This window comes from Nesoenas mayeri (assembly GCF_963082525.1).
Source record: "Nesoenas mayeri genome assembly, chromosome: W".
Taxonomy (NCBI): domain Eukaryota; kingdom Metazoa; phylum Chordata; class Aves; order Columbiformes; family Columbidae; genus Nesoenas; species Nesoenas mayeri.
The window spans coordinates 17,887,334-17,912,949 of NC_137553.1; the positions used below are offsets into that span (position 1 = coordinate 17,887,334).

Here is a 25,616-nt window from a genome sequence, read left to right on the forward strand (position 1 = left end):
ACGGTTGGGACTTCCAATTCGAGCTCGTTGCGTGATCAATGCAATCCATTTACTCCACGTAACTTCGGTCGCATGATGTGGAGAGGGAACCGTCCCTTTGAACATCCAGCTCAGCACTGGCAGTCGAAGTGCCGGGAGGAGCTGTGCTTCAGTACCGATCACTTCTGAAGCAGCTCGAACTCCTTCGTATGCTGCTAGTATCTCTTTTTCAGTTGGAGTACAGTTGGCCTCAGATCCTTTGCATCCTCGACTCCAAAAACCTAAGGGTCGACCTCGGGTTTCTCCTGGTGCTTTCTGCCAGAGGCTCCAGGAAAGTCCATTATCTCCGGCTGCGGTGTAGAGCACATTTTTAACATCTAGTCCAGTCCGAATTGGTCCAAGGGCCACCGCATGAGTTATCTCACGCTTGATTTGTTCAAAGGCTTGTCGTTGTTCAGGGCCCCACTCAAATTGGTTCTTTTTCCAAGTCACTTGATAGAGAGGGCTCACAATCTGGCTGTAGTCAGGAATATGCATCCTCCAAAAACCTACAACGCCCAAGAAAGTCTGTGTCTCCTTTTTAGTAGTAGGTGGAGACATTGCAGCAGTTTTGTTGATCACATCCCTTGGGATCTGACGACGGCCATCTTGCCATTTTATTCCTAAAAACTGGATCTCTCGTGCAGGTCCCTTGACCTTGCTTCGTTTTATGGCAAATCCAGCATCCAAAAGAATCTGAATTATTCTCTCACCTTTCTCGAAGACTTCTTTCGCTGTGTCATCCTATACGATGATGTCATCAATATATTGCAAGGGTTCTGGAGCTTTACCTTGCTCCAGCGTGGTCTGAATCAGTCCATAGCAGATGGTAGGACTGTGTTTCCACCCCTGGGGCAAGCGATTCCACTTGTACTGGATGCCTCTCCAGGTGAAAGCAAACTGCGGCCTGCACTCTGCTGCTACAGGAATAGAGAAAAATGCATTAGCAATGTCAATTGTAGCATACCACTGAGTTGCCTTTGACTCCAGTTCAAACTGCAGTTCTAGCATGTCAGGCACAGCAGCACTCAGTGGTGGCGTAACTTCATTCAGGCCACGATAGTCCACAGTTAGTCTCCACTCATCACTAGACTTACGCACTGGCCAGATTGGGCTGTTAAAAGGGGAGCGAGTCTTACTGATCACACCCTGGCTTTCCAATTGACAGATCAACTTCTGGATAGGAATCAAAAAGTCTCGATTGGTGCGATATTGCCGGCGATGCACCGTCGTGGTAGCAGTTGGCACCTGCTGATTGTCAACCATCAGCAGTCCTACAACAGAAGGATCATCTGAAAGACCAGGCAAATCAGACAGCTGTTCAATTTTCTCAGTGTCCACAGCTGCTATACCAAATGCTCACCTATACCCTTTTGGGTCCTTAAAATACCCTCTCTTGAGGTAGTCTATGCCAAGGATGCACGGAGCATCTGGGCCAGTCACAATGGGATGCTTTTGCCAGTTTTTTCCAGTTAGGCTCATTTCAGCCTCTACAACAGTCAGTTCCTGGGATCCCCCAGTCACTCCAACAATATTGATGGATTGCGTTCCTTTATAATTAGAAGGAATTATTGTGCACTGAGCACCAGTGTCCACTAAAGCTTTGTACTCCCGGGGGTGTGTTGTACCAGGCCATCGTATTTGTACAGTCCAATAAACTCTGTTATCTCTTTCCTCCACCTGGTTGGAGGCAGGGCACCTCTAATTTCTGTTTTGCACAGTCTCTGGGTGTGAATTAGAGGTTCCTTCAAGAGCATCAGAATCTCTTCTGCTCCTTTTGTAAACTGAAGCAGCCACCTTCCTAGGAGTTTTTCCTTTGATCTCATGTACTCGTTCTTGAAGTTCTGAGGCAGGGCTTCCATGCCACTTATTCATGTTTTCTCCCTGCTCATGTAGGAAGAACCACAGTGAACCTCTTTTTGTGGGCTGCCTCTGTCCTCTCTCTCAAGATTGGAAACACCTTTTCCTAACATCTGAAACATAGGTTTATGCAGGTCGTGAATGGTACGTGTCTTCTCTGAGTTCTTTGATTTCTTGCAATAGCTTTTCGAACCGGTCATCAGATTTTTCACACAGTTTCTCCACGGCAGAGACACAAGCCCGTAGAGAACCAGCAAGGCTGTCCTCAAAGTCACGGAGCTGCTCAATCACTTCAGTAATATCTTGTCCACCTCTAGATGACCAGAGCATTCCTGCCAATGACTTAGCATATGCAGGTGTTGCACTTCGTACAAATCTGCGCCACAGAGGTCGTGTACAATTGATTCTATCTGGGTCTGTTCCCTCTTGGCTGTTTGGTCCAAAATAGATGATCTCTCGCACAGCTAATTCTCTCAGGAACTGAATACCTTTCTCCATAGTATTCCATTTCCCTAACTTGGATATACAATCTTCCTTGTAGGGAAATCTTACTTTCATAGCTGCCAGGAGTCGAGTCCAGAGAGTAGTGGCATTAGACTCTCTTGAAATTGCCCTATCAATGGTGGAATCTCTTGACAGAGATCCCAGCTGCCTGGCTTCACCACCTTCCAGTTCAATTGTATCTGCCCCATTGTCCCAGCATCGGAGCAAACAGGTTAAAATATTCTCGCCTTCACGACGACTAAAGTCTTTTCGCAGATCTCTCAGCTTACCTGGAGAAAAGGACCGAGTGGTGGTCACTTCATCTCCTCTCTGTCCTAATGGTGCCCCTTGGGTTGATGTTGGCCCTGTGCCATCATCTGCTGCACGGGTAGTCTTTCTAGTGACTTTCTTACAACCAGCAACTGATGCTGATATGGGTTTACCATCATTTGATTCATTTCCAGAGTCTGAATGACTGTCACAGTGATCGCTATGGTTACAGAGGCAACAGTGCCCAATGTGTGAAGAAGGGGGGGCTGCCTTTAAGGCTGCAGAATTAATGTTATCACTAGCGACCTTGGCAGAGGAACTCTGCAGAGGAGCTGTAGCTTCAGCCTGCGAAGGCGCCGTTGCGGGGGCAGCAGCTGCAACGGCAGCTTTCGCTGTTTTGCTCTTTCTCGAGCGGCTCGGAGTGCTTTTTGCTAAAGCTTCCGAAGACACACTGCAAATCTCAGGACAACAAAGAGATGCAAACCTCCTGTTGAACACCATTTCTCTTAACAGAAGCACAAACTGACACACATTCAGCAAAACAGATAACACCATCACAGTTCTATCAAAACTCCAAGGATATTCAAAGCTCTCTAAAACATTTGCGAACTGTCCTAGCGAAAAAACCAAAGTATTGTTAGTCAGCCTTTCTAAAGATTCGCTTGACCAATTAGCAAACACAGAGCCGTACTGCTCTTTAATCTCTCCTGGAGGCTTTTCAAGGTAAAGAAGAAGCGAGTAGAAATTCATTAGCGGCTGTAGTATAATGAAATAAACCAGTGACAAACCACACGACATCATCATGACCATTGTCCAGTTCCTTGTTGTTATATAATGAATACTTCGATTTAAAAAGAAGGCCCAACACAGATATGGAATCAGTGAGCACAACGTAGAAAATAACTGATACAACTTATGCCATAACATCTTTAAATCAGTGTAATTCACTTTGTCTTAACACAACTAAATAATATCCAAAGCAAACAGACACGCGAGTATCACAACTCTATGAGTTGGCACCATGCCAAGAAAATTGAAAGGTACATCAGAGCAGTAGAAAAGCCAAAAATCTCCAGATTTACCCCTTTCTCGTGCCCCACGTTGGGTGCCAATTATCTGTCGAGGGTTAAGATTGCAGGGTGACAATAAAATCCTGGCATATGTATTGTTAGCCCCCTCTTCCCCCCCCACTTCCCCCTTTTGCCCCTCCCTCTCCCCCCTTTCCACTCAGGACAGGCGATCGGGAGGGAAAGAAGGACAGAGAGAAGAGAGTTGGAAAAAATTAAAGATGTTTTACTAATGCTACTAATAAGAATAGAGAAAATAATACAAAATATACAAAACCAATCTTGAAAGTCTCAGCAACTACAGAGCCAGCACCCAAAGTCCTGGATTAGACTCCACAGCCAACCAGAGCTGGATTCAGTCTATCACTAGGCCTCAGTTCGCAGGGACGACTCCTAATGTCGGCCATAGGGAAAAAGGGACGAGATCCTCGTGATCTCCCACTTTTATATGAAGTATTCACGTGAATGGAATGTTATACACAGTTGGTCAGTTTCTTGGTCACTTGTTTCTCGTCACCCCTCTCGCGAGATGTCCATCCATGCTTATCAATAAGTTTACATTCCATTGCTAGGTTTTACCAAAACATGTGTCTGGTTCTCCAGGAAAATGCAGTTAATATGAAGGCTTTAGCTGACAGGCAAAATTCACTGAAAGAGAAACTTGTTTTTAACAAAACCAGGACAAGACCACACTGCTAAATTACCAAGCTCTTACTAAGAAATTAGAGGTGATAGTACTAAACCCTTCCTGACCGATTACAGTCAAAAGACAATATAAGCACTCAAAGTCTCAGAAACCAAGTTTAAAAAGTTCAAACTTGGTTTTCTTTTGTCTTTCTACACTACTTTAACCTGCACTGTTTTTTAAACAACTTTATCATTAAGTACCTCTTATAAATTCATAAAACAGGATTAATATTTTACATTTTCTTCTACTCTATGAAAACAAAGAGAAGAAAGTGAGATAATTCTTTGAAGTTTTATATCTCTGCTGTTCTTACATGGGCATTTTTGGTATCAAAGATGAGCTGAAAGAATTGCATCCCTGTACAGCATGTACATTCTATGCATGTACATCCCACATACAGCATCCTTTTATAATGATGGAGAAAAAACAAGCACTTGTGATCAGCCATATGATTTTTTAAACAATTATCTTTCAGGATCATTTTTTAAGTCAAACTAATAAATTTCGCTTGCTTCCTCTTGTTTCTTTCAAGCAAGACAGAAGTCTTTGCTCAACTAGGAAATGCTCAAGAAAGCCCAGGAATACGAGGACAAATTTCTGACCCAAATAAAATCAATTCATTATAAATTAGAAGATGAAATGGAAACACATTGAAGTTATTCTGGCCCTACACTGAAGCTCTTTTCTAAACTAGATTAGCAAAGAAGTCTTATAAATTGTGACTTCCTCAAGGATCCATTCCTTTATGGTTGTATTTGTTGTTTGACCGCATGGGGTGAGTATTTAAGCTTTAAAACTCTTTTTGACATAATTGTTAATCAAGTATATTCTGTCTTCTGTAAGAAACCAAGTGAGCTCATTTTCAGAAAAGAAATTGCACATCAAGCTTCCATATTTTCCACCTATATATGTATAATTGCTTATACACACAAAACATTAAATATATACAGTTCCTGTGGAACAAATCCTCCAACAACTTCAAACCTTACTTGAGTCTTTGGTAGTTGCTCAGAAGAAGAATATAAGCAAGAACAGTGAAGTCGAGTACAAAGGCAGAGTACTATACTGCCTGAAAAAAATAGCTTTAGTAACTGTTTATGCCAATTTCTCTACGATGAACTTGAAAATGCAACTACAGCTTCAAAGATCTCACATCCATGGATACACAGGACGATAAACACCACTAACTATGTCTTATTGAATATCTGAGAAAAGAACTAAAGACAGCATCAACCTCTATGAATAAAGCAATAAAGCTAGAAGCATTCCTTCAACTGATCACTCCAGCGATAGCCATTTGCCTCATTTCTCAAATGGCAGAAAATCTCCCATCCTTGATTTACAGACTATACAATAGAGTTATATCACCAGATGAAACATAATAATATGGTTCATATACCTTTGAATTCATCAATTAGTAATTTTTTTCTCAAATCTTGCCCACTTTGATCTCTATCAAAGGAAAATTATTAGGCTGGTGCAAAAGGAACTGCAGTTTTTTGCACTGATGCAATTTGCAATTTGATATTGGAATACATTCTTAAATAAATGTGGATCTGTTACAAATAATTTTAATGCACGTTTCTCACTTTATGTTTTTCTGCTACTGACTTATTACAGAATCACATAATGTCAGGGATTGGAAGGGACCTCAAAAGATCATCCAGTCCAACCCCCTTGCCCGAGCAGGAACACCCAGATGAGGCTACACAAGAAGGTGTCCAGGCAGGTTTTGAATGTCTCCAGAGAAGGAGACTCCACAACCTCCCTGGGCACCCTGTTTACTTACTGTTTATTGTATATTTTAGACTATGGAAATGATGTTAGACAAAAAGCAAATTCAAGCGAATTTATTATGTGAGTACAAAATAGGTTGTAAAGCAGCGGAGACAACTCGCAACATCAACAATACATTTGGCCCAGGAACTGCTAATGAACATACAGTGCAGTGGTGGTTAAAGAAGTTTCGCAAAGGAGACAAGAGCCTTGAAGATGAGGAGCATAGTGGTCGGCCATTGCAAGTTGACAATGACCAATTGAGAGCAATCACCAAAGCTGATCCTCTTACAGTTACAGAGAAGTTGCTGAAAAACAAAACATCGACCATTCTACGGTCATTTGGCATTTGAAGCAAATTGGAAAGGTAAAAAAGCTCTATAAGTGTGTGCCTCATGAGCTGACTGAAAATCAAAAAAATTGTCATTTTGAAGTGTTGTCTTCTCTTATTCTACTCAACAACAACCGTTTCTCGATCGGATTGTGACACGCGATGAAAAGTAGATTGTATATGACAACCGGTGATGTCCAACTCAGTGGTTGGACTGAGAGGAACCTCCAAAGCACTTCCCAAAGCCAAACTTGCACCCAAAAAAGGTCATGGTCACTGTCTGGTGGACTGCTGCCAGTCTGATCCACTACAGCAGGGGTGTCCAACTCATTTTCACTAGGGGCCACATCAGCCTCGCGGCTGCCTTCAAAGGGCTGAATTTAATTTTAGGACTGTATAAATGTAGGAGTAGTTACATTCATACAATCCTAAAATTACATTCAGCCCTTTGAAGGCAACCGCGAGGCTTATACAGCCCCCAGTGAAAATGAGTTGGACACCCCTGCTCTACAGATTTCTGAATGCCAAAGAAACCATTCCATCTGAGAAGGATGCTCAGCAACTCGATGAGATGCACTGAAAACTGCAATGCCTGCAGCTAACATTGGTCAACAGAAAGGGCCCAATGACAACGCCCGACCACATTGCACAACTAACGCTTCCGAAGTTGAACAAATTGGGCTACAAAGTTTTGCCTCATCCACCATATTCACCTGACCTCTTGCCAACTGACTATCACTTCTTCAAGCATCTTGACAACTTTTTGCAGGGAAAACACTTCCACAACCAGAAGGATGCAGAAAATGCTTTCCAAGAGTTCATTGAATCCCAAAGCACGCCTTATTATGCTACAGGAAGAAACAAACTTATTTCTCATCGGCAAAACTGTGTTGATTGTAATGGTTCCTATTTTGATTAATAAAGATTTGTTTGAGTCTAGTTATAATGATTTAAAATTCACGATCCAGAACCGCAATTACTTTTGCACCAACCTAATATCAGGATTTTTCTAGTCCACTCAAGATTCTCAGTGGTAAGAGATTAAAATCAAAACAAGTCTCAGCACTACTCCTCCTTCTCTCTTTTGAGTTATCAGCTATAATCTCTTCTCACATGATAAAGTAAGGTATTAGAGACTGTGTGAAAAAAAAAAAACCTGCTGATGGAGACAATATGGAGTCAGCACAGCTGACTGACATAGCTGATAAGACCATATATAGTTAAATTTTACCTTTCTGACTAATCAGAGTGCTTGTGTTCTTTCTACTTCATTACTCTGCTGTATGTCAATACACCTAAAATAAGTTAAAAACCACATTTCATTTATAACAGTTAAGGTGAAAGTTAGTGTTGTTAACATTTCACATTAATATTTATGCAATTGAGTAAACAGATTATGACATTGTTGAAAATTCTGTCTTTCAGCAAGCATATTCATTATGATTGGTCAATTAGCTTCATTTTTTTTCCAGTTATCTTCATTATAATTAAATCATTAGAATGTTTTCAAATATGCAGTGACAAGGCATAACAGCTTCAACAAATGTTTTCTGAGCTAGTTGCATTTGTCATTTCAAAAGAAACTAAACAAAATATTTGTAATGTTTAACATCAACAAGTTTTGTGTATGTTCTCAGATCAGAAAAGCACTTTTGCTCCAATAAAATTAAACAGCACACTAAAATTTACTACTGGTGTATATATTTATAAACAGAAACACACACATATATATCAGTATATTAAATCCAACAAATTTTAACAAAGGAAGCACTAGAAATTATAATATTTAGATCTACTCATGTTATTGATCTTATTATTTCATTATTAGTTTGCCCTTTGGTAGTCTTCTGTTGTGCTGTGGGTTATACTTAGGTAACAAGTTCTTGGGCATGAACTACTTTTTTCCCCTGTCTTTTTACTAGAAGCTCCGAAGAACTGTGATAATACAAAGAGTCAGAACAACTCCCATAAAACAAACTTAAGATATGAAAATTACTGAGGTTTCAACCTTCTAATAACACCACAGATTCATTTCTGATTAGTGGCATTTGCGATTTAAAAACATCTATAATTTATCTAATTTTTTAATTACTCATAGTATATCACATATTAGAACATAATTTTATTTGTATTAGCTGGTGTGATGTATTATCCATTTATTTTTAAAGAGAGAGATTATTCATATTGAAGAAAAATTACTTTTATAAAACTACATATCAAGAACGTAAGAGGATATGAAAACACCCGTCTGAATTGTGAAAAAACAACTGATTTACAATTGTACATTTTACAACAAGGAAGAAAGAGAAAATTACCTGGCTATCAAGTAATCCACTTTCAACTTTAGCACCTTCTGGAGAATACTCGAGTCTCGAATGAGATAACGGAGGGCTCGCAGTCCTGCTGCTCGCACCTCTTTTGCTTCATTTAGTAAAGCTAACCGCAGACTACAATGAAGAAAACAAGAGGAACACACAATTATTTAGCCGCAGGTAGACTTTACTATCTGACATGCAGCCACTACCTACTCATTTAAAAAAAACCAAAAGTTTGATTTTTAATGAAAAATATTCTTCATTAATTTTCTGTCTTTGAGATATTCACCTATACAGCCTAGAAGGCAAACCTTCATCCTGTTAGTAGATGTAGACAATATATTAATCCGAAAAAGCCACAAACCAATTTTTATTTTTTAAAGAACGGTTTGTACATCTCTGAAATTATATATGACCAAGAATTGTATACGACTTGTTATTTGACAAAACAGCTGAGAACACTATTAGTCCTGAAAAAATATTCTGGATTAGTTGCAATTTTCAAGAAAATAAACAGTTGGAGACTATTTCCTCCTATGCTAGACTACCAGTCCATAAGTATGAGTCCTCAAAACAATGTCTTCATAGAATCACAGAATCACAGAATCACAGAATGTTAGGGATTGGAAGGGACCTCAAAAGATCATCTAGTCCAATCCCCTTGCCGGAGCAGGAACACCCAGATGAGGTTACACAGGAAGGCGTCCAGGCAGGTCTTGAATGTCTCCAGAGAAGGAGACTCCACAACCTCCATGGGCAGCCTGTTCCAGTGTTCTGTCACCCTCACTGAGAAGAAGTTTCTTCTCAAATTTAAGTGGAACCTCCTGTGTTCCAGTTTGAACCCATTTCCCCTTGTCCTATCATTGGTTGTCACCGAGAAGAGCCTGGCTCCATCCTCGTGACACTCACCCTTTATATATCTGTAAACATTAATGAGGTCACCCCTCAGTCTCCTCTTCTCCAAGCTAAAGAGACCCAGCTCCCTCAGCCTTTCCTCATAAGGGAGATGCTCCACTCCCTTAATCATCTTCATTGCCCTGCACTGGACTCTCTCCAGCAGTTCCCTGTCCTTCTGGAACTGAGGGGCCCAGAACTGGGCAAAATATTCCAGATGGGGTCTCACCAGGGCAGAGTAGAGTGTTAGAGCGAGATAAGGACTAAGCAAAACAAGTCGATTCAATGTGAATCACGCTAAGCCATTTATTACAGAAACAAGTCTCCTTATATACGTAACTATATTCTAATCACGCGTCCACGCTCCAAGCACGGATTCGTTAAAATGAGTATCGTGGGCTGTCCGTGCCCTGGAGTCTCACTGATGATACATCCGATGATTCATGCCATGTCAGGACCCCGGTGATTGAGGATCGCCCCTCTTTCTCACAGCACACTCTGCACTCAGCTTCTCAAAGCGGCCTTGAGATACCTTTGAGCCTGACCAATTCAGCAACAGATCTTTATCTATCAAAACCCCTCCACAGTAGAGGGGAAGAAGAACCTCTCTTGACCTACTAACCACCTCCCTTCTAATACACCCCAGGATGCCATTGGCATTCCTGGCCACAAGGGCACAGTGCTGGCTCATGGTCATCCTGCTGTCCACAAGGACCCCCAGGTCCCTTTCCCCTACACTGCTCTCAAACAGGTTGTTCCCCAACTTATACTGGAACCTGGGGTTGTTCCTACCCAGATGTAAGACTCTACACTTTCCCTTATTATATTTCATTAATTTTTTCCCTGCCCAACTCTCCAGCCTGTCCAGGTCTCGCTGGATGGCGACACAGCCTTCCGGCATATCAGCCACTCCTCCCAGCTTCGTGTCATCAGCAAACTTGCTGATAGTGCACTCTATTGCCTCATCCAAATCATTGATGAATATATTGAATAATATAGGCCCCAGTACTGACCCCTGAGGCACTCCACTAGATACAGGCCTCCAACTAGACTCCGCCCCATTGACCACAACTCTCTGGCTTCTTCCCTTCAGCCAGTTCGCAGTCCACCTCACTACTCGATCATCCAGACCACAGTCCCTCAATTTAGCTGTGAGGATGCTGTGGGAGACTGTGTCAAATGCCTTAAGTCAAGGTAGACCACGTCCACCACTCTGCCATCATTCATCCATCTTGTTATGTCCTCATAAAAGTCAATGAGGTTGGTCAAGCACAGCTTCCCTTTGGTGAAGCCATGTTGACTGTCTTGACACCCAACAGAGATAAATTTGCACCTTAAGTAATTATATGCACCACTCACTAAAGATGTTAAAGCACCAATACATTTACATGAAATGTGAGAGAGTCATAACTTAGGCAGCCCCATACAGCACAGATTTCTACAGATTTAACTTCAACATATAATCAAAACATATTTCTCTTTAGACAGATTTTGAAAACATTTTGCTTGCACCACGGAGAGCTTTCTTAAACATGAATGTTATCATAATGTAGTTTCCTAAATTTATTAGCTAGGTAAAAAGAAAGGAGATTTTGAAGATCTCCAGAGATGGAGTTTGACATATTGCCCTTTTGAAGGCCTTCAAAAGATTTGCCCCTTTTGCTTGACTAAACAGGAAAAAAAAACAAAACAACCCACACCACACACACCACCCCAAAAGAATCCCAACTCTCAGCCACATATTTTAGTAGGATTACTTTAGTGGACATCTAAGAACGTAAATATTTTAGCCAGTGAGACTGAATTTCAACCTTTTCTTATTCTAGGATGGTCATGCATGGGAATTAGCTATACCAAGGCCAAAATCTTCTGAATCTTTCTGCAGATCAGCCAGCCTTTGTAAAAGTCACTATAACAGGAACCTACTTCCAGGCAATGTCTAGACAAAGTAAAAAGGCTGCAATACTATATGCAAATAAAGATGATCTGATTATTACTTTCACATAAAAAGAGTGCCACTAATTGTCTGTCTCTATTTACTTTAAGCTGAACTAGAAGCAAATAAGAAACAGATTCTCAATATTGTGAGATTAAGAAAAAAATCTTCCTCTAAAAAAGCTGAACTAGGAGAGGTTTATTTTCAAGTTATTCAAGAAAAGCAGACAGAAGAAAAGACAAGTAACTCTTCAGCTGTGTTGAGTAGATAATAGATATTCTTTAGATCACAAATCATGCTTTGTTTCTAGTGTTGCAGATTTGCAGAGATGGAAATCTGAGGGATGAGCACATGAGACTCAGTTGTTCTTAGTGATATTTTTCTATTTGGACTTTTACCTCACAATTTGCAATTGGTTTGGATATGCCAGTTTAAGACACTTCAGTGGAATTTCCTTTTACGACAGAAGTTATCCATTACTCATGAAAACAGTGTCATTGCTATCCATGATACTTCTTATTAGGACAGCCAAATACTGAATCTGGATTCCCCTCCCCCCCCATCAAGTATATTACTTTTATATTTGAGAAGAAAACATCTCTTGAATGGCAAAACAAATAAATCTTTAGACAAATAGTTTCCTTAAAAGCAATTAATGCTTTGAAAGCTTGTTCTACAACTCACAAGAGGAGGATATTCTTAATTTGCAGACAGAAGTTAATTTAGAATTGGCAACAGTGAAACACAACAAAGGACATTATCATGAGATCCAACATCCAAAAGCAGAAGGGATCAAAAAAGGGATTGTATGGGAATATAGCGGAAGAATGGTGAGGAGGATCATTGTAAATATGCTCAAGTGACTGCAGCTGGGGTGTAGAAAAAGCACATACATCACACTAATTGTTTTACTGACCTTGTGTGCTTGACAAGTAGAACCTCTGTGTTAGATAACATAGGCCTATGAGAAACTCTAAGGCACCTTATCATTATGCCTGAGATTCCTGCTATGTGAGAAAAAGTGCAAGGCTGCACCTGCTTGAAGCCTTGAAATACAGGCGAACACAGCCATCCCAGTGATCTTCTACCAGGGCTGAATTCTGCAGTGCCTGCGTCCCCGCTTGTGTTACCTCTGCCCAGGAGCTTAGATGGTGTTTCAGACAACCCCTGGTAGAGAGGTAACTAAAATAAATTTGCTCTTTGCAATTGCATTCATGACCTCTGGCTCTTCTTGCAACCTGCCTGTGTTGGCTCACACAGGGATGTGTCACTATCTTTAAATAGTGAGAATGCAATGAAAATATGTAGCTAGCCAGAAAGAAATAGCCCTAAAATAAAGGCCATAAAAATCCGTAAAGGTCAAATGAAAGCAATGACATATAAAACTGTACAAGACTGAACAAAAACCTCTCAGTTAAAAACAAAACCTAAACAAAAAACCCCCACCAGTCAATGAATGAACTACAAAAACCTGAGAGAATCTAGCACGAGCAAAAAAGAGAAACCTGACCTCATAAAGCCAATTAAGATATGCTACAGCAGGTAGAAAAAAAAAATATGTAGGAAAACTACACACATGTGTCTATGTCTGCATGTTCTGACTTCTCAGTTGTATCACAAGCAGAAAACTTGAAAAATGAATCAGACCTACTGCATAACCTAATAGGAAAGGGAGAAGGAATGAAGCAAATAAGAGAAACAAGCACCTTTTTCATACTAACTCATTGCTTTAGAGGTCTGCACGAAGATTCCTATCTTAAAGTCTTTTTTATTATACTAAGACTAAGAAGTGCAAATGATGGAAGAACTGAAGGAAATTCGTCAGTAAGTATTGTCACTGGCCCACCAAGCTTCACATATAAGTGTTTGGAAAGAACATTAACATGAGTGATCTGCATGTATTTACTAGCACCATATTATAAACGGTAGTGGCCAAGATGGAAAAAAGGCAATAAACAGGTCTATACAAAAAGTTAGCCATGTGAAGCACCCAGAAGAGTTTACACAAACTGTATTCTGCTAATCTTTTGAAAGAGTTAAAGGAGTTATAACAATAGTGTATAAAAAGGCATAAAATGTTGATGAAGTTTATATTAAGGGATATAAAGAGGTTATAGGGTGATGAAAAGTAGTTTCACAAATCAAAATCTGAAAAGATTAATTCAAAGAGCAGAGGTGAATGGAAGACTGTTATCCAGTTAAGTACTAGAGATCCAACGAAGAATGGGGAGACCTCAGACTCTAATTTAACAACTGGCCTGGAGTGACGGGTGGGGACTTGGATTACGGGGGTATAATTGTCCAAGATTATTTTTGATGCAGGTCCCTCTTCAGGAGGCACCCAGCTCAAGCTGCTCTACACTGTACCTTTGAAATAAATTATTTATTTTAGAAGAATTTCTGGAATCCATGCCTGAGTCTCTGCTACGGGAAACCTGAGGAAAAGAAACTTTCTTAACAGTTTGGCAACCCAGATGGGACCCTAGGCCACCACCTTCAGAGCCTCTTGTCTTCAAACATCCAACTGTCGGCAATGGGAGAGTTCACCTGGGACCTTTGGGGAGTGGGAGGCATTGAAGGGTGAGTGTTAAAATTCCTGTAGCAGATTTAGTGAAAGTGCTGCTGCAGTTTGTTCACATGTGCATGGCAGCGAAAAGCACACAAATTAAAGGCATAAAGCATACATAGCACATAGTTAAAGGCAATGGGGAATACACTCAGCATAGAGAAGGGGAGGTCCTTAGCTGAGATATTACAAAGTTGGTAAAAAAAATGTATGGTACAGTGACTTTGTCAACAAGTGCACAATGACCTTACGTCAAGAAGATTGGCCATTTATAACTAAAAACGGAAACCCAGCAGAACAGTGTCCACCACAAGGAACCTTTGATCAGGAGAAACATACCTTCTTGCAACATCACCTAGAAAACAGATTCCTGGGACAAATAGATTATTGGTATGTTTGGTATGATTTGATGTGTGGGAGAAAGAACCTGAGTTGGGGAATCGGGACAAAAGAGGTGATGCTTGCCATAGCTGAATCTAGTGCTCCAAATGACAGCTCAGACTGCATCTGCCCCACCTTTTGCTTCTTCTCTGTTCTGATATTACTCTGCTGGCTGCAAGACTATCCTATGATTTCTAATGTGCTGCCTGTTCTTCTGGGTCGGTCAAGATGGGGTTAATTTCTACACTGCCAGGTAGTCTCTCTCTCACATTATTGCTGTTACTGCTTGTTGGTTTTTTTTTTCCTTCTCTGTTCTGTTAAACTGTTCTTATCCCAAGCCACGAGTTTTGCCTTTGTTTTCTGATTCTCCTCCCCATCCCACCAGGAGCGGGGGAGGGGTGAGCGCAGCACGTGGTTTTAGCTGCCGAGTGAGGGGGGGGCTGGGGGTAAACTACTACACTGCCTAATCCTGCTGTTAAGCAATGGGAGGAACAGGGGACAACTCCGTCTGTGTTAAATGTATATACTGAACAGCCTAGCCACATGGGGAGGCAAAATCCCAAGGTTGAGAGAAGATGCTGAAAGATGTGCTCAGTTGTTTTCTAATACATGTACCAGATATAACCCAAACCAGAAAGATACTCAAATACTCTTGAAAGAATTATTTTGGCCTGACAAGAGGAAGAAAATAATGAATAAGGATGCAGAACTAGCTCAGCAGGTTGGAGGGAATAGGAATCCCTGGACAGCTATTGATCCAAAATGGGATTATAATAATAGTGGGGATAGAGCTGCTTGCCAAACAGCACTTCAAAATCTAGTGGAAGCAATTAGAGCATGTGGCAAGTTAGGGGTTAATTGGACTAAAGTACAAGAACATAGGCAGAGATTAGATGAACACCCAAGTGATTTTTGGGAGCAGCTCTGACAAGCCTGGTTTAAATATGGCGGAATGACCCATCAGAATATTAAGGAAGCACTTGCAAATAAGTGTGTTTGTGGTGATAGAGGGAACTAACATTTTAAGGGTTAACTAAACATATAATGGGTGCCTACTAACTAACACTTTAAGGCTTAGCCACACAATAAGTGCTTAGTTTAGAGCTTTATGTAAACAATTATGTTAAGAAAAACAGAACCCCATCGAATGCCAAGATAAAAAGTTTTACTGCACCTAGCTGTAAACTTGAGGAGACAAGATAATGAAGATTTACAGCAAAAGGGGGCGCCAGTCTGGTTTCAGTTGACTTGGCAGCTTGGGTTCCAGTCAATTCAACATAATGAGCCAGAGGTAAAAAGTTCACTGTGACGAAGCTGAAGGAGCCTTCATCCAAAGACCCCCAAACACCCCTCCTTAAGACCACCAGATGGCACTGCGCAGGCGTAACAGGACGAGGTCAAGGAGGAGACTATGGAAATGATTACCTGGGACTGATTTTAATAAGAAGCGGGGAAAGGTTATGAATATATATAGGCGTTCCTGGGGTTATTATGAATATGTAACACTTTACTGTATTTAAACACACTTCTTATTGTTAGAAGGTGCGCATGAAGGGTGGAACGATCCCCCTTGCGCCCGACGTCGAAATAAACATACCTGCTTTATAACTTTGTGAGTTGTAAAGTTTTATGACTTTATAGGTTGTAAAGTTGTTTCCGCACGTCAGTGGAACAAGCAGCCCCCGATATACTCAAGTATTTTAAAGAGCATATGCCTCGCTGGCAAAGGGAAAACCTACAAAAAATTCTGAATGTGGTTATGTGTGTATGATGAAAGGGAGGAATTCCTCCTGCTGTGAAAAAGTATCCTGTTCTCCAAGAAGCAGAAAAAAGCATTCAAAAACAAATCAACACATAACTAGCTCAAGGAATTTTAAAAGTATTTGAGTCACCTTACAATACTCCTATACTCCGAGTAAAGAAAATTAGATGAAGATGAGATTCTTAAGGACATGGTTTAGTGACAGTACTAGGTTAATGGTTGGACTCGATGACCTTGAGGGTCTCTTCCAACTAAAATGATTCTACAGTTCCAAGATGGAGACCCAGAATATCACTTCATACAATATTTACAGGCAATTAACCAGGATGCAGTGGTTCCTCACCCATTAGTGCCTGATCCCTCCACTATACTCCTATAAAGACTGCACTGGGCAAAATGTTTTACTGTAACTGATCTAATTGATGCTTTTTTTTTTTTTTTTTTTTAATATCCCACTAAACAAAAAAAGCCAACTTTACTTTCACATGGAAAGGACAGCAGCTGACCTGGGCGTGTATCCCACAAGGGTTTGCAGGGTCTACAATTTTTTTGCGAATACTGGGAAATTATTTAAGAGATATAAAACTGCTGTGTGAATCAGTTCTTGTGCAATACATAGATGATTTACTAGTAGCAAGTAAAGATGAAAGCGCCTATACAATAGATACTGTGCATTTATGTACTGCCTTAGTGAAGAAAGGCCACTGTGCATCTCCATCCAAACTACAGCTGTGTCAGAAAGAAATTAAATACTTGGGTTTTATTTTAAGGGAAGCAAAAAATAGACCCAGAAAGGGTAGATGCTATAGTTAAACTTTCACATGTGATCACAAAGAAACAGGAATGGGGATTCTTTGGAGCGGGAGGATTCTGTCGGCCATGGATCCCTGGGCTAGGAAAACTAACAAAACCCCTAATAGAAGCAACAAGAGATGAGGAAGTATCCCCCTGTTCCGTGGGGCCCAGAAAGAGAGCGAGCCTTTAAAGCAATAAAAGGAACCTTAGCCACTGTCCTTGCCCTAGGACTTCCAGATTATGCAAAGCCCTTTAATGTGTATGCACATGAATGAAAGGGGATAGCCAGTGGAGTGATAACACAGAAGTTAGGATCTCAGCAAAGACTGATTGCATACTGCTAGATCCAGTTGCAGTGGGAATACCAGCCTGCATTAGATCAGTTTCAGCAGCAGCAACAATTGCAGAAAAAAAGACATCCACTTATTCTGGGACACCCTGTGACAGTTTAAATCCCACATGAAGTAGAGTTACCGCTAAAACAATATGCAACTCAAGTGCTCTCTCCACAACAGGCACACAGATATGAACTGATCCTCCTAATAGGGGACAATGTAGCCTTAAAAAGATGCAATACTCTGAATCCAGCTACTCTAATAGCTTTGCCTGATGATGGAGAGGGACATCACCAGTGTGATCAAGTGATGCTTACTTCCAACAAACCATGAACTGATTTAACTGATATTTCCTTGCAGAACCCAGATTTAGCTCTTTTCATAGATGACTCATCCTACTTAACTACATGGACAACAAAGGATGAGGTATGCCGTGGTCAGCCAGGGACAAGTGATTGAAGCTGAACCACTGCCAACAGGACTGAGCGCACGAGTGGAGCTGGTACCCTTAACACATGCAGCACAACTGGGAAAAGGGAAACGAGTCACTAGCTATATGGACTCATGGTATGCATTCGGGGTATGCCTTGCAACAGGTATATTATGGAAAGAGTGAGAGTGTTTCACATCATCAGGGAAAATGGTAGCAAATGGGGAAGAAATACTCAATTTCCTGGAATCAGTCCAACTGCCAAAAGAAATTGTTGTAGTACACTGCACTGCTCATACTAAAGACACTACAGAAATCGGTAAAGGAAATGACTTAGCCAATGCAGCTGCGAAGGCTGCAGCCAGACAACCATTGAGACAGCATCTGATCGCAATTTTATTGGCAAACCAAAGCAAATAGCCAAGCTTAACAGACCCCAAATCATGTATGAGAAAGATTGTTCAATGGAAGAAAAGAGACAATGGGAAAAGTGGGAAGCAAAACAAGATGATGATGGAATATGGACAATTGGGGGAAATCCAATATGACCAAAGAAATATTTAATTGCTGTGACTAGGTAGTTTCATGACAAAGCTCATGGAGGAGTGGAGGCAGTAGCTGACCAGGTACAGAGAGTATGGACAGTGCAGGGGTTTACGCTGCCACAAAAAGAATCACCAGTAGCTGCCCAACCTGCCAAAAGTTCTGAAATCTCAAACCACACTCAGAGTTAGGAGGATGACCAGGGGCCTATTTTCCTTTTCAGCAATGGCAAATAGATTATGCAGATATGCGAGCTACAAATGGATACAAACATTTGCTAGTAATTATAGATGAGTTATTGGGATGGGTAGAAGCTTTCCCAACAAGAAAAGCAGATACAGGAGGAGTAATAAAAGCCTTACTGAAAGAAATTATCCCCATGCATGGGATTCCACAGTCAATTGAGTCAGATGGGTACCCATTCTGCAACAAATGTAATTAAACAGCTGGATAAATCACTGGGAATAGAGAGGAACTTGCATACTCCAAATCACTCAGAGTCTTCAGGACAGGTAGAAAGAATGAACAGGACATTAAAAGGAAAAGTAGCTAGAATATGCACACACACTGGATTGACAAGGGTTAATGGTTTTAAACTAAAGGAGGGGAGATTCAGGCTAGACATGAGGAAGAAAATTTTGACAGTGAGGGTGGTAAAATATTGGAACAGGTTGCCCAGAGAGGTGGTAGATGCCCCATCCCTGGAGACATTCAAGGCCAGGTTGGACAGGGCTCTGAGACCCCTGATCTGGTTGAAGATGTCCCTGCTCATTGCAGGGGTTGGACTAGATGACCTCTGAAGGTCTCTTACAAACCATTCTATGATTCTATGAAAATGACCAGAAGTATTAAACTTAGCTCTATGGGATATTCAGGATGCACCATGGCAACCCATAGCACTAACCCCAGCAGAGATTCTCTTTGGGAGACATTTAGCTGCACCATGGACTTATATCCCAACTAAGAGCAGCCTGTTAGACAGAGATGAATGGTTAATCCAGTACGTACTGTATATGCAAGAAGGGTTCAAAAATAACAGAAAATGTGCTCAATGGTATCAGTCAGCACCACCAGAAACACAGATGGATGATATACAGCATGGAGATGACATCTGTTTTAAGGTATTTTCACAGAAATCCAAATTAGAACCTAATGGGAAGGGCCATACACTTATTGTGTTCTCATTTTGCTGTTAAAGTTCTAGGAAAAGAAAATTGGATACATCATTCTCATGCCAAGTGAGTAATCAGCAGCCCACCAGCTAGTGAATGACCACTTCCTGAGAAAATTCTGCAATGACAAAAAACAAAGTGGGACATCTCATCACCTTTGATTCTGTTGATTGCTACAACATGGCTAAGTATTATAAGGACAGATCTTGCATACACCCCATCTCAAAGGGAATTCTGGATTATTAACAAAACCAAAGGAAGGATAGTTTCCATGAACAGGAGAACCCCAGAGTGGCCATGTTAAGTATACGGGGAGTATGGGAACACATTCTAATAGGGAAAATTTAAATCTTTCCACCATGGTCATACACAGAACTAAAATATACTTAGAGAATGAGTGGAGCTGGTACAAAGATTAAGCTTATGGCAAAGTTCCCCTGCTTCAGGAAACATCAAGGGAAGAAATTAAAATAGGATGGCAGATGATCAATGGGTCTACCCATAAGAAGGCATTTCAGATTTCTGTGTACAACACTACACCAAACCCAACAGCAAAGGATAGAAAGCTTTGTGCCTCTGAAAAATTGGACTGTTGGTACAATTTTACTTTAGTACAACTGTCTTTGTAGTCTGCCTCTGGGCTCGCAGAGATGTGGGACTGTCATTTAAATTCAAAATTGATGTTGCTGAGCCTAGCACAACAATATCCACCACTTAACATCCATCCCAACTGTAAAAGATAAGAAATACTATCCCCACAGATTTCTGTAATTGGACCATATGTGGTCAAAAATACAGGACAGCAACAATTATTATTTAATCCATCATGGTCCCTCAAACAATTCGAACTATCAATGCAGATCAATATCTTTACAATTAAACCAGTCTGTTCACCATTCCCAAGTGCATCCTATGCAGGGTAGTTAGCATGGTTACATGGGCAACCTCTTACCCCTTCGAAGCGAACGAGAAGGGATGCAACTGGTATCTTCGAGACAGAATTGGGAGACCTAAACAACATCTATCTAAATCTAATCTATCTAAAGAAGAGGGTATTATATTATCTACATGGAAGTTGCTTCTCAAGAAGCAGGGTATTAGCCTTCTGGAATTGACTTTACGAAGGACTATGTTACTATGGGGCAAAGATCCAAAGAAACAACTGAACTGTTAACGATATGGCACTTATTGCTAGAGACTTTGAGAGGATTAAAAGGGCAATGGGAACAGGGAGAGACAGCGGAGAGGGGTGGCTTCCCTGGACTAGATTTGGAAAACAACAAAAAAAAAAAAGGGCACTGTTCCAAACCCCGAACCCCCCTGTTACTAATGACTCTCCAGCACCGTTCAAGTCCACGTTACCTGATGACTCGGATGAGGATGAGGGTCTGCAGCATTTGCTTGAAAAGTTAAAAGGAAAAGGAGTATGTGTACGTGTTGCCCCAAGATCAGATAAAGACCATGAAAGACTCAAGTAAAATTAGACCTATGCAATGTAACAGCTATAGATCATTTAGGACAGAATGATAGGGACTCGTTGAAAGAGGCAGGTATCCCCCAACTCTTGGAAGAGACACTAATTGATACACCACAATTACAGGCGCTATTAGTTTTTGAAACCCTGAGGCAGTCAACAGACCTTGCATATTAAGCTATGATAAAGGTGCCTGAAACCGACAAAGCAGCCAAATCATTTGCAACTATTAATCAGAGTCTCAATGAGAATTACATGCAATTTATTGACCATCTTCAAGAGGCCATCAATAAGCAGGTTGAAAAGTTGGAAGCTAAGGAAGCACTGGTGTTGAAATTAGCAGTAGAGAATGCTAATGTTTGCTATCAACGTGTTGTCTGTGAGTTTTACAGTACATATTACGTGCTTCTGTGTATTGCTCCTCTGAAAATCAAGCAGCTTGTCAGGAATGTGAGTTAATAGTTTTACTGGTTGTTGTTAGAATTGTTTCTTTGTGGTATAAGTACGCCGTAAAACTTTCTCCCCACTTTTCCCACTCACGCTGCAAGGAGCCCTGTGCTTACCCCCTCCCTCCCTCTTCTCATGGTTTTTACTTACGAGATGGGGTCAGGAATGACTGTTTTCAGTTGTGTTCCTAAGAAATCGGTATTGGGATGTGTTTTAAAACATAGGAAAGCACTTGGAAACATGAGGAAGGAAGATCTTGTGAAATACTGAAATCAGTGTTGGTTGCTGTGTAAGTTACATGAATGGGAAAGGTGACTGGAGGATAGAACCTTGAAGTGTAATACTTTGTTGCAATTAATGTTGTTTTTAAAGGAGAGAAGAGCAGGACAAAATAAATCTCTACAAGAAATCATTAGATAATTACAGCCAGTTATACAGGTGGAACGGTTTGAACTTGAACAAGCTGAGAGAGAGTTAACTGATAACACACAGATCACAGTAAACTTGCTGAAGTCTGCAAGATGCCTTCCTTATTAACCTGTTTTCTTTGTAAGTATCTGTTTAAGCATGTTGCAGTTTTAGTAGGTCTTTGTTGTGTGGTACAGTGAGTTCACAGACTGTTAAATAATGAGAATCCATGGTCTCAAAATGTGCGTTTTGTGATAATACAGAAGATCATGAGTAATTTAGTTCTTTACTGCGTGAATGTGATGGAAAAATTTTGTGTGTAGTAGCTGTTATTTTTCTTTCTAGCATGCTAGCTTTATTCCGGTATCCAGACTTGCACAACTCTGAGATAGGCTGTGTCTCATCTTGGTGTGCTAAATTTGGTTCTTTCGTATGCACAGTAGGTAAAGAATCCTGGTTTGGGGATAACAGAGGTAGCACACCAGATGAGACACTGATAAAAGCCTTGCCCAGACCACCTTGCTGCAGCGGTGGTGGGGGGGGCAGGTGCCGATTGGGCTCCAGTGCGCACTGACCTATTTTGTCAGGGAGACCCAGTGGTACCTCCACCTGACTGAGCAGTAAGCGTTTCAAAGGTGCAATGCTAAAATCAAGACATTGTCTTGAATAAGTGTAATTGTGATCCATCTGCATATTTGAACTTGGTACTTGGTTTTCAGATCTGAGCTCAGTATTTTAGTTTGCATAAATATATATTTGGTACCAAAAGAATTTTGTTTGGGGAGATAATTACAAAATAGGAATCAGTTCCGCTGCTAAAATAGCACCTTGCTCCTCCTTAGGATGCAACCTTACACATTAGAGTAACTTCTGGGGAAATATTCTGATAAAAGAAAACTTGAAGTGATACTGTACTCGAATGTGGCTTAAATGTGGAATTGTGGGTTTTAGTGCTGTATTGCAATTAATGTTGTTCTGCAGAACTTAGGAAAAAAATGGGTGAAGTATGGTACTGTAAGTTAATTTCCTAATTTTGAGACTAGAAAATAATTTAAATTGTTAAACTCTGATTTGCATTGAAAAAAAAACCAAACAAATCACACACACACAAACAAACAAAGCAACCAACCAACCAAACAAAAAAAAAACCAACAACAACAAAAAAAACCCCACCAAAACCAGAAACAAAACAAACCCTAAATTCTATGATGGATGTGAACTTGGTATTGTATGAGGTTGTATTTAAAAGTTGCTAGAATATGAACTGTTTTGGATCTAGGAAAATGGAATAATGGATTGATGGTTAATATGCTGGTTTTTGACATCTGTAAATTTTAAAAGGTAAATGAAGCTAAGGAATGTAACTATTGTTGAGCTACTTGGAATTGCATATAAAGTATATTGTGGTTGGAATGAAATGGGAAAACAAAAAAGCAAAATATCCCAGGCCTGTGTTCTACAGTTTGAATATAAATTTCAGGCCTGTGTCAAGCTGCAAGATAAACTCAGCTCATTGTAACTGAGGAGTTTGCCAGAGCCTCTCACTTTGTACCAGTGATTACGCCACCTGCGTGGCCTTGGCTACATCTGAACTGCAGCAAGAAGAGAAAGAAAAAAAAATAAAAATGGAAAAACCTGGTTGCCTGCTGCTAAGTGGATAAAGGGGGGCTTTACTCCCCCCGTTCTGTCTTTTTTTTTCCTAAAAAAAAAAGAGAAGAGACACATGAATTGGTAAAACTGTATAAAAATGCACTTGTGGCAATATATGGCATCTTCTACTTTCATTCTGGAAGAACATGGTCTATGTTGTTTGTCCGTCTCAACCGCGACAACTGAGTTTACTATCCTTGGAGAAGTTAGAAGGGTGGTCAGCAGAACTGCCACTTTGGACTTGTGAAGGGCAGACTATGACCTGTCCAGAAGGCTGGTTGGCAGAGTCCCTAGGAAAGGAGTCCTGAAGGACAAAGGAGTCCAGGAAGGCTGGTCTCCCTTCAGGAAGGTCATCTTAGAGGTGCAGTAGCAGGCTGCCCCCGTGTGCTGGAAGGCGAGCTGGCGGGGAAGAAGGCCAGCCTGGCTACATAGAGAGCCGTGGCTGGAACTTAGGAATAAAAAGAGAATTTATAACCTTTGGAAGGAGGGGCAGGGTACTCAAGAGGAATACAAGAACTCTGTGAGGTTATGCAGGGAGAAAATCAGAAGGGTCAAAGCCCAACTAGAGCTGAGCTTGGCCACCACTGTGAAAGACAAGAAGAAATGTTTCTATAAATACATTAGCAAGAAGAGGAGGGCTAAGGAAAATCTCTATCCCCTGATGGATGCAGAGGGACACAAAGTGACAGCGGATGAGGGAAAGGCTGAGGTACTAAATACCTTCATCACCTCAGTCTTTAATAGTCAGAATAGTTGTGCTCCAGATACCCAGTCCCCTGAGTCAGAAGACAAGGATAGGGAGCAGTATGAAGCCCCAGTAATCCCAGGGGAAATTGTTAGTGACCTGCTACACCACTTGGACACCCAAAAGTCTATGGAGTCAGATGGGATGCACCCAAGGGTGCTGAGGGAGCTGGCGGAGCTGATCACCGAGTCACTTGCCATTATCTACCAGAAATCTTGGCTAAATGGGGAGGTCCCAGTTGACTGGAAGTTGGTTAACATGATGCCCATCTACAAGAAGGGCCAGAAGAGCAATCCGGGGAACTACAGACCTGCCAGTCTAACCTCAGTGCTGGGCAAGGTCATGGAGCAGATGGTCTTGAGTAACATCATGTGGCACATACAAGAGAACCATATGATTAGGCCCAGTCAACATGGGTTTATGAAAGACAGGTCCTGTTTGACCAACCTGATCTCCTTCTATGACAAGGTTATCCACCTAGTAGATGAGGGAAAGGCTGTGGATGTAGTGTACTTAGACTTCAGTAAGGCCTTTGACACCATATCCCACAGCATTCTCCTGGAGAAGCTGCAGCTCATGGCCTGGATGGGTGTACTCTACGATGGATAAAGAACTGGCTGGATGGCCAGGCCCAAAGACCTGTGGTGAAGAGAGCCTAATCCAGTTGGCGGCCGTTCACGAGTGGTGTTCCCCAGGGATCAGTATCGGGGCCAGTTCTCTTTAATATCTTAATCCACGATCTGAATGAGGGGATTGAGTGTACGCTCAGCAAGTTTGCAGATGACACCAAATTGGGTGGGAGTGTTGATCTGCTGGAGGGTAGGATGGCCATACAGAGGAATCTGGACCAGCTGGATTGTCGGGCTGAGGCCAATTGTATGAGGTGTAACAAGGCCAAGTGCTGGGTCCTGCACTTGGGTCACAACAGTCCCATGCAACGCTACAGGCTCAGGGAAGAGTGGCTGGAAAGCTGCCTGGCAGAAAGGGATCTGGGCATGTTGATTGACAGCCATCTAAATATGAGCCAGCAGTGTGCCCAGGTGGCCAAAAAGGCCAACAGCATCCTGGCTTGTATCAGGAATAGTGTGGCCAGCAGGAAGTGATTGTCACTGTACTCAGCATTGGTGAGGTCACACCTTGAATGCTGTCTTCAGATTTGGGCCCCTCATCATAAGAAGGACATTGAAGTACTAGAGACAGTGCAGAGGAGGGCGATGAAGCTGGTGAGGGGCCTGGAGCACAAGTCTTATGAGGAGCAGCTGAGGCAACT

At 41.3% G+C, this 25,616-nt stretch overlaps 1 pseudogene across 1 annotated transcript in view; it reads right to left on the reverse strand.

The window, feature by feature from the left end:
* Positions 1-25,616, reverse strand: part of LOC308051484 (rapamycin-insensitive companion of mTOR-like) — a 99,988-nt pseudogene that overhangs the window by 66,999 nt on the left and 7,373 nt on the right. Inside the window, exons 3-4 of the transcript in view lie at positions 8,809-8,940; positions 7,725-7,788 (exon numbers count right to left, since the gene is read on the reverse strand). The product of the transcript in view is annotated as a rapamycin-insensitive companion of mTOR-like (transcript). The remainder of the gene's footprint in view (positions 1-7,724; positions 7,789-8,808; positions 8,941-25,616) is intronic.